The following is a 16,680-nucleotide window of genomic DNA, read 5'->3' as shown; positions in this document are numbered from 1 at the left end:
AGCTCATGGACTAACATATTGTCTCTGTGCATCAATATTAGATTGGATGCAACTATGTTGAAGGCATGCTAAATAGAAGCCCAGTTATGTGATGTGATTTACAGATGAGAAGTTGAGTGACTGGGAACTTTGCTCCTTGTTGATATTTAGCTAGATTGGTTTTGTTTCATACTGTTTTTAGCAGATCTGTATAATTTGTTTCACATCAAATCAGTCATTCATGTTACTGTCCATCCTCTATCCATAGACACATTACTACAATGTTTTTTCAAGTGTTTTTCCACACTTCTATTAAAATATAGTTAACTCAGGTGTGATATCACCACTAGTTCTAACGTCCGATCAAAGGGAATGTGGCATATCTTTCTCTCTACCTTTGTAATTCTTTGTAATGCTTCTTGTAAAATACATCTGGTTTCTTTGCAGGTATCTCTGGATCATAAAATTTACAAATTAAACAGCATGATTTACATTTGTACACAACCCCCACCACTTCACTAGCGAATCGTCTCACTTTGCCTCAGACAATCCAAGGGAAAGGAACACCAAAGATCTTCAAGGAGAAGATTTTTCTTTAGCGACAAAGATGCATTGGGTATTTTTTTTGGCAAATGGAAAAAAAGATGTCAAGGGGGAGATATGCAGAAACATGTTATCAGTTTTCATAAAGTTGACATGCCTGATGTTATCTATTCATTTTTGTATGATGTATGACAAACTACAAAAGACTGATTGCTCTTCTCTATTCTTGTTCCAGAGAGGATGTAAGAAGTAGCAGAAATCGGAAACAAGTGTGGCTATCAGTTTGATTTACTGTGTGAATATCACTCATGTTTTGATTCTGGATAATGTAGTTCTAAAACATAAGTCAGTCTTACTGTTACACGTGTACTACTGTCATTGTAATGTATTACACTCTAACTATAACTCCATACTGTGCTACACAATGCTGCCATATCTCAAGATACACTAAATGACACTCTATAACTATTACCCTCTCTACGTCATTAGATATACTGAGGATATTCACCTCGTGGGAGTCAGCAAGACTAGAATTTCCGGCAGAGGACTCACAGTGAAAATTCATCATGTTAAACAGAATACTTGAAAAGAGAACAACACCATACTGCTTTTAGGACCAAGCTGTATGTGGGCATTGGTAATCTCCACTCTCTTGTTTTGATGCTAGAACCCGATGGTGAATGCAAGACTGAAAAATGGATTCAGGCATTTGAGGTAAAGAGCTACAAGGAGCTGCTACTCTTGAAGGAAAGACCAACAAGTAAGTCAGGCAGCAAATCAATACCCTTGCAGACAAACAAAAGCCATTCCGGCTGTCACCAGGCGCTTGAAGCTTGCACGGTTTGGCCATGTTAACCATGATTCTCAGGTCAGGACCCTCCTCCAGGGCAAGCAAAAAAAAAGAAGCTGTACAAGGCAGAAGATTGGACCAACATAGCCCTTGACTAACAGCAGAAATCCCTGACTGCCCTCACCTAGCTGACAAGAGGCAAGAGATTGATTTTTCTTTACTAGGCTACGCTAATCGAAGTCTAATATTCTTCATGTAAAATCCAAAAGCAACATCTGAAGCTGAAGACTTTATATTTCACACAAACAGGCCAACAGCTACTCGTTGTGAAGTCCAGTTAACAGCAAAGACTCACAACAAGACAAAACAGTTGCACAAAAAGTTACATAGGTGTAAACTAGCAGGTTTCAAACCTGTGTGTGTGTTTCGAGTTTCAACCAGTCATGTTGCAAATCTTTGGTGTAAATTGCATGTAAAGCCCAGACCGTTCACAACACTTGCTAATGTTAGCAACAACCAAAGCAAGACAGTAAGGTGCAGAACCAGCCCAAGCCATCATAGCGCCCCAAGCTAAATTGATCTCGGAGCCCCATTGCCATGACTTTGGTTTATTGATCATTTACAAACTATATCATCTGTATTTTGCCTAAAAAATTGATGTCAGTGTGTGTTTGCATTTGTTTTCACATTTTCAACCCATTGTTGTGTGCCAGCTGTAGTCTTACAACCTTGCGCACTGCAGCTGACAACGGTAATTGGTAAATAAATAATAGATTTAAATGTAGAGAACCTGTTGCTGCATGAGGTAGCTGAATAGAGTATGCTATGCTACTGTATTTTTAACTTTGGTCATACTGATGGGACTTGGAAAGCCTTTTTTGCGGGGGGGGGGGGGCTTAAAAAAAACGTTAAAAATTGGTTAAAATCAACTGTAGATGATCTTTAGACAGTGATGCATTCAATCATGCTCAGCTGTCTGTTTGATATAATGATACTCTTGGACACTCCTTCACAAGTTAAAGCTCTGGCAAAACCTGCTTGCATAAAAAAATGATGTGGATTACTTGAAATTTGTAAAAGAATTCTCAAAAGCGTTCCTAAAGTGTCCCTCCTGACCAAGGCACAACCATCACTGAGGCTTGTGAATTAGCAGTTACAGCCCTGCTTTACAGGGACAGTGATTTGCAACACGATATAGTAGAACAGATACAGCGAGTTTCCTTTACTGTGGGCAGTTTTCTATAAAATACCTTGTGAAAACAGAGGCGGTGAACGGGAAGATTACAAGGCTGTGAATGGACATGGAAAACAGTCTGTGAAAGTACAATAATCCGTTACAGGTGCAGTTGTAAACGTGTGAACTTAACACTGCACATGCATGCACAGGGAAGAGCATGTACACACCTGCTCGTGTCATGATACACATCCTTCAACTAGTGGTAGATATGTTATATATGAATTATTTTTTCCTTCTTTGAGGGTCCCTGGTCTGCTTAACAGATGCTCTTTTCTGAGTCCCCCCCCCAAAAAAAGATCCACATGTTGTTAGAAGACAACATTCTGATGAGAATAATTGTGAACAGGCCTCAATGTGTGAATCTTTTTTCGTACATCCTTTAAAGGTACTATTTGTAACATTAAAAGCAGGCTTGAATTAGTCCATCCTGTCTTTAATGTAACGTCCACGACTGTACTGCGATGCAAAGCCAGCAAGACACCTCAAGCGCTCATTAATACTTAAGTTTCCTCTGTTGTCATGGTGACAGATGACAAATGTGAATTGTTTAAATTCAAAACAGCAACTTTTTGATTAAGATCCCTTTACCTCCTGAGACAAAAATCACCTTAATAAGCACTTTTATTGCATCTAATAAACATAAGTTTGGCTGTATAGATTTTACTCATTGATTGCCACAGGGTATACTGTTTGCATTGCTAATCTGCTAATTCCTACACCCTCCCTCTGCTTTCTAAACCATCTTCCTGACCACTGCTGGATAACTGTAAATCATTACAGTATTTTCTCTTCTGGCTCATACTAAGGCAATTTGTATTCCCTTGTTCCTTATGATACTTTATTTTTGTGGCGTATAAGACGGTACTTTGTTTTAAATGTTACAAATGACACCTTTATTGTTATAAATGGCACTGTTCTATGGTTTATTTTTTGTTTTTTTTTTGTTTTTGAGCTGAAATGATATCAGACATTGATTCGGGACAAATCGATTTCAAAATCTGAGTGACCAGATTAAATTAAAAATCCGTTGACAACTCTTTGAGTTATCATGCTAACAGACAGATGAATCAATGCTGGTATTAACATTAACTCCATGGCAGAGGAAACCAAGGCCATCAAAACCTATGCAAATGTTGGGTGTTGGGGGTTTTTTGTTCAAAGGATGTGCCCCAAAGCTTAACAGATTCTTCCTTTCCCTGAAATGGTTGAAAATTGGCTTGTGGCATTTCCATAATCCTGCAAACAGATAAACAAGACAGAAAACATAACTCAAGTACACTCAACACTTAGCTACTTTTATTTTCTTTATTTTTTTTTTGCGAATTACTTTTGGTCAACTCAAAGCATTAAAAGGATATAGATTATGTAAACTCGCCAACACTAATCATAGAGCCATGGTTATACAATCAAGCTTAAATTGTTTTATTATAAAATATAATATTAAAACAATTTCTTAACATATTTCTAACACTTGAATTAATCATTTCTGATATCTATAGTTTTTCCTAAGTTACCGTTAAAGGAAGGCTCTCTACGTTGCGATAAATCGGTCAAGCGGTTAGTACAGTTAGGTGTAAATAATCTGGTAACATTTAATCAAGTTATGTTTACATATAGAAACTAACCAAAGGAGCATTTTTTTTAGCCTTTGACTTTTAAGTGTTTATCTTTACTCACTAAATATTTCCTTTCAGTGTGTCACCACCCACCACATAAGTATAAACGATGCTTCACCTCCCGGGTAAGAGCTGCAGATGGGAGGCAGTCACCAGCAAATATTTGGCTATCTCAACAGGAACACTCCGGGTTTATCTCTGTGTGCTTGTGGAGAGAATGTTGGAATAGGGTGGTGATATAATGAAAGCTTAAGTAAGACGCCCAAACACACGCGCGTCTGCACTAACTCTGCTGCATGATGTGGCGCCATGCTCGGTAACTATGGTAACCGTATTCTGCACTGCACCTCCCTGCGTGTGGGAGTGTGTGTGTCAGTGTATAACTCCTCGCTGTGTTCCCTGTGGACAGATTAATTCCCTGCCAGATTCATTCCCTGTCAACTTGCTGAAACAAAAAGTTTCTTTTTTAATTAGTTTGGTGCAGTGTCTCGCTTCATGTATCAATCTGTGTAGTGTCTCTCTCTCTCTCTCTCACTCTCTTCTTCCACTTTTCCTCTCCCTCTCTAGTGTAATTAAAGACAGTCAGTGCGGATAATAGAACTGTAATGGTGTGTAATTGTGATAATCAATACACGGTGCATACTAAAGAACTCAGCAGTTATATACAGTAATGGAGTGAGGAGTTGCTGATTCACTCATGTTTTAAGCAGTGCACTTGTATGGTACGTAGCAAGTCTTTAATTACTTTTTTAATCATTTGTTCAATATAATGTTTTAACTCATTTTTTAGAACACTTCCCTATGTTAGCCTTCAGGCATGTAGCAGAGTGCTGCATGAGAAAAGCAACACCACTGATGTGTTCATCCAGTAATTAAAAGGTTAAAACCACCAGTCATTAACATAGCTTAGCATCAAGCCTGAAGTATGGGGACACCGTTAGCTTGGTCCCCTAAAGCTAGATGCTGTTTTTCTTCTTGTAGTTAGCTCACACCACCATGTTGCCAGTCTTTGCCAGGCTAAGCCATTTGCTAAGACATTAGCTAATAAATGAAATGAAAACTGAAGTAATATGACAGGAAGTATGAAACACAAACAAAGACACTGCAGTGCACCAAAACTACAGGATACATGAGTTTTCCACCTGAAACTTGAGAAAGCTTGTGAAAACACTCTCGTGACAAGCCAGCTCAGCATATGTGCCTCAAGTGTCAACAGGAAGGAAACTGAAAAGGACAGAGTAAGAGCTGAGCATACATACGCACACACGCGCGCGTGCACACACACACACACGACTATTTTTCAGTTGAGATTCAGTAGAGGTGGGCATGCCCTGACAGAACCCCTTACTGGACCAATACTGCCCCCTCCAGGGTGGGCTGACCTCATCCTGGACCTGTTGGATTGCTGCCTTAAGGGGAGCAGTACGACAGCTGGGCTGAGCAGGAAGGAGTTTTTTGTTATGTAGGGGTGGGATGGGGTGTTCGGGTGGTGCAGTGGTCAGCACTGTCACCTCACAGCAAGAAGGTCCTGGGTTCAAGACCCGGCTGGAGCACGGGATCTTTCTGTGTGGAGTCTGCATGTTCTCCCAGTACCTGTGTGGGTTCTCTCTGGTACTCCAGCTTCCTCCCCGCCTCTCGCCTGAAGGCTGCTGGGATAGGCTCCAGCCCAATCCCTTAACAGGATAAGCGATAGAAAATGGATGGATGGATGGATGGGATGAACAGTGTGTGTGTGTGTGTGTGTGTGTGTGTGTGTGTGTGTGTGTGTGTGTGTGTGTGTGTGTGTGTGTGTTGACCAACCTCATGACGTGTGTGTGTGAGAGAGAGAGAGAGAGAGAGAGGTGAGAAAAGTGAGATTTTGACCTTTGAATATACTTCTGACCTCTGCTTTGATGTGAACCCCTGTCCCCACCCAAAGGAAAGTATAAGAGAAGGGCTTTCATAAACCCATTTCTCTCTTGTCCTCTTTCCTCTCATCCACCATGTGTTTCTCACTCTCTGCAGACATTATTCTCCTCTCTCTGCTCCTCGCCATGTTGTCTCCATCACTTCATTTCTCAATCGTTATCCTGCAGGAAGTGCTGAACCATACCGTAACAACAAGAAAGGCTGCAGCATGTGTTTGCAATCAGCTTACTTTCTGGGTCATTCTCTATTTCTCCACCTCCTTCAATGCTTCCTTTTCTCTCTGTTGAAGATCTTTTTATTTAATTTAGAAACCATTACTTCCCAGCTAGTTCCCTCATTTTCATTCTAGCCTTCATGTGCTATCATCATTAGACCTCTTCTTCTGTTTGCTGAAGTTTTTGCCTTGAACTGTTCACTTCCCATGAATTCAAGTGATCCACTGGAGGTCTCCAACAAATTGCCATCCTTGCACCCCACCCCCTGCTATGCATATCAAATTAAATGAAAGTGGCACATTTCAAGGAGTGCATGTTCAAGAGGAGAGTGTATAGCCTGATGATGAGGACATAGGTTGTTTTGTGATGTGAGAGCCCCTCAGGTGCCCCAGTGTTGGATTCCTGTCATCCTTCCGTATGCTCAAGCTCTAATGAATTTGTCATCTGTTTCCTCCTGACAGGTCAGAGTTTGAAGGGGTTGTATGATGCAGGGGAAAAAAAAGATACCCTGGATGTTAAGAAATTATGCTTGTGTTTCCATGAAATTGGAACATTGTGAGGGTCAGTAATAAGAATTCTGCATTTTTCTGCATTGTTGAACCATATTTACCTCACAACATCTGTCAGCTGTCATGTTTATGAGCAAAAAATGAATATTTATACACTTGTATAATGCACAGGAAGCGGCAGCTTTCATAGCCCCCCCACCCCCACCCCCCAGCCATTTTCCATTCCATTGAGTGCTGCTGCAGAGCTCCAGTGACCCGCTCTCCACAGACATGCAGCAGACTTGTCGGTGCTTGTGTGTATGTGTCATTGCTCAGCCGTAGCTGACATGCAATATTATCCAACATGAGGAGACGCATTCCACTGACTTCCTTGGATGAATGATGGAGGGAATTTTTCCAAGTGCATGTATACAGGTACATGAGTTGTCAAGTATCTAGACCCATATTCCGGGTCAAGATCAGGATAAAGGGGGCAACTTCTGGTATACTCACCTGAGTATCAGATGAAACCCTAAAACACTATGAAGAGAAGACAAACAGTTAAAGTGCCCTGCTGTTACCGTAGCTAGTAGGTATTCAGTAGTGGTTTGACTTTATCTATGCATCCATCTTCAATCGCTTATCCAAAGTCAGATTACGGAGGAAGCAGTTCCAGCACGGAACTCCAGACTTCCCTTTTCCTTGCCATATGAGCCAACTCTGACCGGGTGATGCGAGATGTCCTCAGGCCATTGTAGAGGTATAATTCCTGTACCTGCTCTTCAGTTCACCAGCTGAGAACACCTTCCTGGGGAGTTTTTTAGTTGGCATACATAGTAGGAGCCCATCTTGTTCTTTTGATCTTGAATGCTGTTTCATGACCAAAAGTGAGAGTAAGAACCAGGATTGAGATTTGTAATCTGGCTCAGTTTTTTTTCCTCACAAAACGCAAGTGTGATGCTGCTCCGATTCTCAGTATTAATTTAAACTCAATCATCCCCTCACTTTAGCACAAGACTTTGATTTTTGAGGTTTGATTTTTTTTTTTCAAGTGCAAATATTAACATTATCGTGCAAAATGTTGGAATTGTATATTCTTTTTGCTTAGGGACTGCCCTCTACTGGTTGATACCCAGCTTTTGAAGCTGAATTTCACTATTGACTGATCTGGTAGCAGCTTTTGTCACAACCAACAATATCAACATCTCCTGACTCCAACCCCAGATTATTCATACGCACCCCCTTACTGACACAATGCTTTAAACCTCTTTCCCACAGATATTGTTTTGCACAATCATTGTTGTGTTTGACTTAAAAAAAAAAAAGCTGCACACTGTATATATGAATATCAAGTATACATGTATATTTTTCTTCGTTAGGTATTTGCATTTTTATGACTGATAACAATTAGCATTTGTTCATCAACAGTTAACAAAACTGCTTCATTTCAATATTGAATATTCAACAAAGAACTTCCTTTTTTTTGTTGTTGTCGGTTGCACAGGTTGCCAGTGTTAAGCATTCAACAATGTTTATTCTTTTGTTTATCTCATCTCACCTGCCGAGATAAGTCAGGTTTAATTCACAAAGGTTAAGTCAAAATTTCCCTTGCTTTTATCAAATTGGATCATTTTGCAGAAACACCTCGCTTTACACATCAGTAGTTCCATCTCTGTTTTTTGTGGTTGGCAGTCAAACGTTTGGACTGCAAACAGAGAGAAGTCTTTTGGTCTGTAGGATAGAGACCAGTATGCAGGAAGGCACCTCTGGCTGATAAATCATGCAAAATAACTAAACACTAGATAAATCAATGAACGTACGTGCACACACATGCAAGCAGACACAGTGCTGCAGCAGAACTACTGAAGGCTGTTGTTTTCCCCTTGAGCAAAGTGTCATCTTATATGCACAGTTAAAATTCTCTCTAGATTCTGTTTCAACAAGTTCAATCAAATCCTGTGTGAGTGTTTCAGTATGATGCACACCAAGAGGGATGTCGGGAAATGGGCCATGACTTCATGCTGCATTTCCATCAATTTTGAACTTGTTCTTTTCTGTCTGAGTGACACAGTCAACCAGGTGGAAACACATATCTATCCTGGATTAATTAAAAACGTGGCTCTGTGTCTTGTCTTGTTTTTTTTGTTTTTTTTTACACACCAAATACCTGAATCCCTGTGTCTCTCTGTCTCTGTGGTCTCTGGAAGGTTCAGAAGTTAATTGTGGACAGCTGGTGCACTTTGAACTTCAGGGGGTGAGGAGTTCCTAAAAATCCCACATGTATGTAAAGCATCTCTCCAGATCAGACACACACTCATCACTCCTTAAAGATTTGTCTTGTGTTATCAGTCCCTGTGGATGTTTAGAGCTGCATGATGGCACACACAGCTACAGCCACAGCTTTTTAACTGACTGATTGGCTTTTTTATTTCATGATTTAAATGCCCTGTGAAGCAGAGGTCAGACTGCTCTTTAATTCCACATATTTATCGGTATCCCTGAAAAATGTCAAGCTCTACTAACAAATGTGTGCAAACAATGTAATCATGCATCCGTTAATGCTTTCCAAATGTTGTAAGACAATATGGGACAAACTGTGGTCATGAAGAGTCATTTCACCAGGACTGTGGTTGCCTTAATAGGGTTGGGCAATTAATTAATCATATATATTAAATGGAAATCGAGTTTAACAGAGAAAGTTGAGATATGGCTGAAAAACTCATCAGGATTTTCTTGAAATCAAAATATCGCCATCGTTATAAGCAGAATGTGCATCAACCTAAATTAAAACTATCATTTAAATATGGTTTTAAACTTAAATGTGAATCATGAAACAACAATCAAATTTGCAAAATCAGTCAAAATATGTACAATTAGATCCATTTTTTTGAAAATCTTTCAGACCTGGGAACAAGGTTTTAATTTCATCAACTCGTGCTCAGCATTTAAGTAGAAATGTACTGAAAACCAACTTTCAGAACCGCTCACTGACTGCTCATATTAGGTCATTTGGTTCATAATTTCCTTTTAATAGTTCAGTTTATTTAAAGATCAGAGTTTGTCAGAGAACTATACAGCATAAAATGGTGACATTTTCCCATCAATTTATAACCACACTAGTTCTGTATGACATTTTGGAGCTACAGCAGAGAGTGTTACTTCTGGTTAGCTCTCCTGCTAACCTGAATGTATATAAATATATTAATTGTATGCCCCTTTCCCAGTGTTATCAGACCAAAGTAATCAAATGTAGATTGCGAAATGAATCATGTTGCCAAGGTTGTGTGATCAAATAGTTTTTATCTAGCCACCATTTGACAGCCACGGCACTATGAAGCTGTGGTTCAACTAGCTACTTTGCTGCCACTGCTTCTTTAGCTGCTCTGCGAACACGAGTGTACAACAATAGTTCAACCCTTCACACTTTCCAAATGTCAAACCAATTGGGTCAAATAGTTAGAGTGGAGCCTATTCCAGCTGACATTGGGTGAGGGGCAGGGTTCACCCGAGATGGGTCGCCAGTCCATGGCAGGGCCATCAAGAGTCATTTAGGGGCTGAGTATCTTGCTCAAGACATGGTTACCAGGGGGTGTGAGGACTGAACCAGCGACAGTCAGACAGTGTTAGACAGCCACTCTACCTCTGAACCACACGGCCCCATATTGCTGAGGTTGTGTGACATTCGGAACAATTCATCCTCTATTTTAAAGCCTCGTATTTCGCAATTTAAGTTTGTGGGGAAAAGTCTTTTGAGGCTATGGTGCATGTCATGACAGATAGGCATAAAAATCCGAGAAAGATTTCAATTTGTTGCAAAATTAATACACACCCCTGAGAGCAGAGAGCTGAGCTATCAAACGTGTGAAGTGTTTGTATACAGGAAGAAAGAAGACAGGAATTGTACTGTAAAAATACACAGATACTGACTTTTTGGGTTTGATTTGATAAATGAACAATTAACACGGGGATGCAGGATTAGAAGTGTGAAAAAGTACATTTCATTCCATGAGCCTTTAATGTCGAAGTATAATTAACATAACATGACATGACATGCTTAATGAGATACACAGCAGTGCAAAATTACACACAGATTTTAATCTCTTTAATCTTTATAGCCGCCTGACATGAAATATAGCCGTTGTGGTTATGTTAGAGCACGTGTTTCAATTTCAGGCCAAAACCAGAGACTAAGTCGCTATTTCTGTAAGGTTATTGACTCAGATTTCTATAGCTTCGTTTTTCTCTCTGTGTTCATTGAATTTACTGTGACTTTGTGTCTTCTTAAGTGCAGCAGGGAGAAGTGGTTATGTTCATTATTTCGATATCCTTTGGCGGTTCCGGAGTGGTAATTGGACACACACTCATGACTAATTCTTCCAGCCTCAGACTTCTGCTGCATCTCAATTCTGGCGTCCCAAACAAACCGGTCCTCATGCTGCAACTGCTGTTTATATCTGTTGCCATGACAGCCTGCATCGCAGTCAGAGATGGGAAGTGGCGTGGTAAATGAAATATATTTATCATGACAAAAATTATCCGCGAGGGGCCAACACTGAACACCCGGGGATAAGGATGTGTGTTGTTGTTATTGTCTTTTTCTGTCTTGTGCACGCTTATCCTGATTGTGTACATCTCAACTGTGTGTGTGTTTGTGTTTGTACTGCTAAAAGGCTTGGCACTGTGCAGACCTTTTGTAGTTGGCAGCAGTGGGCACTCTGCCCAGCTTGTGTGGTTTATGGATGTGTGTGAGGATTGTATTAGCCTCCAGCCAGAGAAGGACTGCCCATCTTCCTGGTGTGAACCTCCAACAAATGTGCCAACACAGACAGCATTAAACAGAAACCGAAACAAGCATCAAATTTGTCTGACATGCATCTCACGCTGTCAGTCTATCAACAGTTGTATACAAGACACACAAAGAGAGGCAGGAAAGCAAATGGAAAAAGCAGCATGGTAAAACAAGGATCTGAGGCTGATTTCACGCTACAGCGGCAGGTGACACGTCCCAAATTCTGACAGTTTAATTGCAAAAGTGAAGGTGGTCAGTGCGAAGCTGCGGATACATTTTAGAGAAAAAAAAAATCTCGATTTTGAGCTCAAGCTAATGATATTACTGTAATATATCCACCAATTATACAGAATGGCGTATAAAGAAATAACCAATTCTGAACTTCAGCCTCAGCTTTACATAATTAAAGTAGTGTGAAAAATCGCACAATTAATTGAGTGCCTTATACGCAGCGACTGTTTGATTCTCATAACCGTTGTAATGGAACCAGTGAAGCACAAAAAAAAAGAGGCGTAGAAATGAAGATTTCAGAAATGCATTAAATCTGCATTTCATCAAATTAGAGGGGGTAACTTCTTGAAAAGCTGCCATAGGGTATAAATGGTGAATGACAATTGCTCTTCCATTGAGAATGATAATACTGGAGGTAATTACATTCACACGTACCTTTGTGTACATCATCGGTGGCCTTGGCAGTAACACGGTAGTTATGGAACTGATGTGAATTTTAAGTTGAGGAAGTGTACTTACGTAATTTATCTTTTCACCTTTTTCTCAGGAGGGGAAATGATGAAGAGGAGCTTTAAAAGGAGCCTTTCTATCACCAGCTTGGTAATTACATGTGAGTGATTGATATTTTTATCGAGCTGTCTGTTAAGTTGGCCTTCCGGTGAGATTCCTACTATTGTGAATGACAACCACACACCTGTGCTACACACACATTTTTCCCCAATTCTTTTACTTTCCGTATTTATTCCCAATTCACCCAAGCACCCATTATAACAACTCACACGCCCTTCATCCTGAACTCCCCATGGATTTGCTAATTTACTGTGCTTTTTGCTTCTGTCTTTGCCTTACTCTTGACTCCCAATGCACATGATTGTTTTCTGGGTTGCCTGCAGCCTGAATTTAATCAAAGCTCACTTTTGTGCCGGCACCTCTCATGACTAGAGGGGATTTAAGCCCACTTGGAGAAAGAGTGCAATTAGCACAGACAAGGCTGGTTAATATTCCCCATCGGAATACCTCCAACAGGTCTGCAACACTTTTTTTTCCTAATCATTCCTGCTATACGAGAAAAAAAAAAACGGAAGTCTGGGAGGAGTTGAGAAGCTTTCAAGACTGTAAAGACTGTAAATGTATGTGTGAATTTACAGTACCGGGGGAAAACACATATGTGCAAAGAGTTACACACCCATAGACCTCACCTTTGACTGTCTGCTGAAAGTGGTCCTGATTGATGTGCCTTCCTGAACTTCCTAATGTGTAGAGGGTCAGTGGCAGGTCAGTGTGGAGCTTTGATGGCCCTGGGCCAAACCAGAAAGAACCACAAACTCTGATTCCCTGCAGAGGACCCTTATTTCAAATGATTGGCGCATTAGTGCTGCGGCAGCTTTGATTGGAACGTTCTTTCTGTGGAACAGATGCAAGAAACTTTCACAGTGCCATTCATTTGTACTGTAACACATGCTTACGTAGTCTGAATGAACAATCCATTCACTTTGTTTTTGTGAGTCACTGAACACTCCAACTGGACACAGCAGAAGTTACACTTGAATTTGAGTCACATACTGAACTAAATAGTAAGAGTTACTGTATTTAGAGGATGTATTAGCAGAAATTGAGGTTGTCTCATAACATAATATGTATTTTTTCCATACTGTATCCTCCAAGAATCTTTTACAGTTAATGCACTTGTGATTCTAGTATTGGAATTGCCTTCAATAGGGACTAAAAATGCTTGATAGGACTATGAATGGATTCAATACCACATAATTTAGGCCTGAATCGGATCCTTTTTACCTCCCAGTTTGCTCAGTTATACTGTTATATAAAGAAGATCAATTATTCTTCTTAGCTCTAAACCTCAAGAAGTTGTTCTGTGCTTCCATGACAGCTTCTGTTTTACTACTGCCGACAATGTTGATTAATACATAACGTAATAATTCAGCTGAACCAGCTAGCTCGTGCTTGTCCCGTGCGTGTTCATGCTAGCGCTGCACCAGAAGGGTTAGCTTATTTAGTTTTAAGTTCATATCAAAGGGTTTGTGGATTACTGAGCATATGGAAGAATAAAGAACACAGGGATTATACTGTACCAGAAGATGTGCTTGAGGGTTTGTACATGGACATTTTTGGTCAGTTCTGCTTTTGTTCGGAGTTGGTTATCACGGGGTGCTTTTAGCTTCAAGCTAAATATCTGTGGCTGGCTCTTTCAGCATTCTGGTATCACAAATAAGTGATAGAGCAGTGAAAAAACATCTTTGTGAGCTCATGACAACTATTTTTGAGTACTTGAAAGGAAAAATACACTTTGGCTGCAATATTGTTTTATTAAATCAACAAATAAGGTTAGTAAAGGTGTATGAAGGGCATACATGTTAGTCTCGTGTTTCATCATCTAATAGTAAATATAAGGTTGTTCACACCTATGAGGCCTTATTAACTAATATTTTACAGTACTAATAGTACTTTACAAATATCTTATCTTCATTCTACTTTCATATTTGTTCACGTTTTAAAAAGATTTTACCTTGACCCTAGTCATATGACACTGTCTTGGTTATATGCACAGCAATTGAATAATTTATTTTTGTATATAAATGTGTATGTGATTTCCTTCTGACATTTAAAAATGTTGGAAATGTTACTGAACTAAAAATAAGTAAAGGGGCAGACATATTCAGACATATTTACCTGTTAAACTTTTGTTTTTTTCTCTTTTGCTTGTTATTGTGTTTTTGAAAGTTTTTTTTGCTGTGCAGTCATCATGCACAATGTCGGGCAAGTGTGCCTTGTCATACTAATCTGAAAGGCTTTGTCTGGAGTGTAGTGTCAATACACATTACAGATCTGTAGAGATTGTAGATGCAGTGGCTGCCACCTTTAATAGATGGGCTAGTACAGTTGCTTAAATTGTTGTGGTGCCCCTTCTTTATCAGAAACTGCTTTTCTCTTTCTCTCTGTCCCTGTGTATGTGTGCGTGTGTGTGTGTGTGTGTGTGTGTGTGTGTGTGTGTGTGTGTGTGTGTGTGCGTCTTGAATTATAGCATGTCAAGTCTGACAGCTGGCTAAACCCCATTAAACTGGTCACCACATTCCTGGGGTCCACCATTAAAGGTGACCCAGTGCCCCCCCCCCCCCCCTTTAAACCCCCCCCCCCCCCCCCCCATGCCCAGCCCCCCCAATATACACAAAACACACATATAGACACACAGCAACTGAGAGGAGCTTTTCAAACATGATTTATCTTATTTTCTGTCTGTTTTGGGAAGGCATTTGCTCTCCAACCTCATTTTTGGATGGATTTTTGGTCAAGTTTAAAAAGCTCGAATAAGGAAGTTGATAGGGTTCCATAAGCTGACCTTGGTCGTCTTGAGTATATTCCTTATGTTATGTCTTATACACAATCAATACAATATCAATTCAATATGCAAGGCGCAAAGTTATTTTATTATTCATATTTTTTCCTTTATGAAAAATGATTTGCCTTTTCCCTGTTGTCCAGTATTTTCTTTCTTTTAAGCAAGACCTAAAATGACGTATACACAAATTTTGCCTCGGGTTTTAAAAGTTGAACGTCATGTATGCTGCATGAGGTCTAAATATCCACCTGGTTTCTGCAGAAGTCATTCACACTCACTACTGCATACAAGTATGTGTGTAGCCAAGACATTTTTGGTGGATTTTCACATTCCTGACTTGTGTTCTACTACTTATTCTGTTGTCCTGATGTCACACATGCGCATATACTGTACATAGGTGTAGCAATGCCTTCCTACAGGGTCACAGCTCATCAGCAACCTCTCTATCTGTCTCTCTCTCGTTGACTTTTTCCCCGGCTTCCTCTAAGCTAACAGGTAGCAGCAGTTTCACCCCCCGCCCCTCTTCTCAAAGTTTTCTGCGTCTCAGCAGAGCGCAAGTCATTCATTCACTCTCGCACACATTCAAACACACCTACCTCCTCCACAAACACAGATCGACTCCATTGAGTCAATTATCTCTGATAACCACCTTTGCGGGAATATCAATTCCTTTTTTTTTGTGCCAGTTTTTGGATTTAAAAAAAAAAAACTTTTTCTGTGTTTTCTCTCAAGATATCACCTGGATTAGGAAGATAAATGTGATTCACTTGTCTGGAGGGGTAAGTGCAAATGTGTGTGTCCATTATGGGCTAAAGTCAAAACCCATTAGTTTTACTGCACTTTAATATGGTGCTTTACAGAGTGGTTCTAGATCCTTAAGTGCCCAGATACCCTCTCTCTACAGCTAAAGTGTCTGGATTACAGCCAACACTTGCTATGCTGTGTCTTCACTGATCACTTTTTATGGCTTAGGTTCTCCTTTAACAGCGTGACCTGTCAAATATCCACATTTACTCCTTCTCTGTCTCAGTTTTTTTTTTTTTTTTTTTTTTTGTGATCAGGTTAAGCAATCACTGCTAAAGTGCCAAAAAATTAATGAACATTTGTGTCCTGCATGAATGCTTCTCTGCATGCAAAGATTTTACAAGCAAATCAAGATGTCATATATTTCAGAAAGACAAGGTGTTGGGATTGTAAAAGTTTAGTTATGAGATGAAACTAAGCAGAATGTATTGTTGACCCCCCCCCCCCCACACACCCACCCCACCCGTGCATAGACTTGCCTGTTTTGTTGATATTAAAACAGCTCCCTGTTGCTTGTGAGCTATTTGTTAACATCTGTGTTTTTAGGCGCAAATCTGAAATATGTTGGCCCCAAAATATCTGCTATCATACAATGTCTTTCTGAGTGTGTGTGTGTGTGTGTGTGTGTGTGTGTGTGTGTGTGTGTGTGTGTGTGTGTGTGTGTGTGTGTGTGTGTGCGCACGCCTTTAACAGTTTCCCACCTACAGGGATAATCCATCCAGTAA

At 40.1% G+C, this 16,680-nt stretch overlaps 1 protein-coding gene across 1 annotated transcript in view; it reads left to right on the top strand.

The window, feature by feature from the left end:
- The first annotated feature begins 15,737 nt into the window (after positions 1-15,737).
- Positions 15,738-16,680, top strand: part of col7a1l (collagen type VII alpha 1-like) — a 61,160-nt gene continuing 60,217 nt past the window's right edge. Inside the window, exon 1 of the mRNA XM_086202067.1 lies at positions 15,738-15,930. The gene's annotated coding sequence lies outside the window, so the exon portion shown is untranslated. The remainder of the gene's footprint in view (positions 15,931-16,680) is intronic.

Source organism: Aulostomus chinensis, chromosome 4 (assembly GCF_037954235.1).
Source record: "Aulostomus chinensis isolate RoL2024-O1b breed Wild chromosome 4, RoL_Achi_v1.0, whole genome shotgun sequence".
NCBI classification, from domain to species: domain Eukaryota; kingdom Metazoa; phylum Chordata; class Actinopteri; order Syngnathiformes; family Aulostomidae; genus Aulostomus; species Aulostomus chinensis.
The sequence above is the reverse complement of the archived record's forward strand: the minus strand, read 5'-3'. Positions and strand labels throughout refer to the sequence as shown.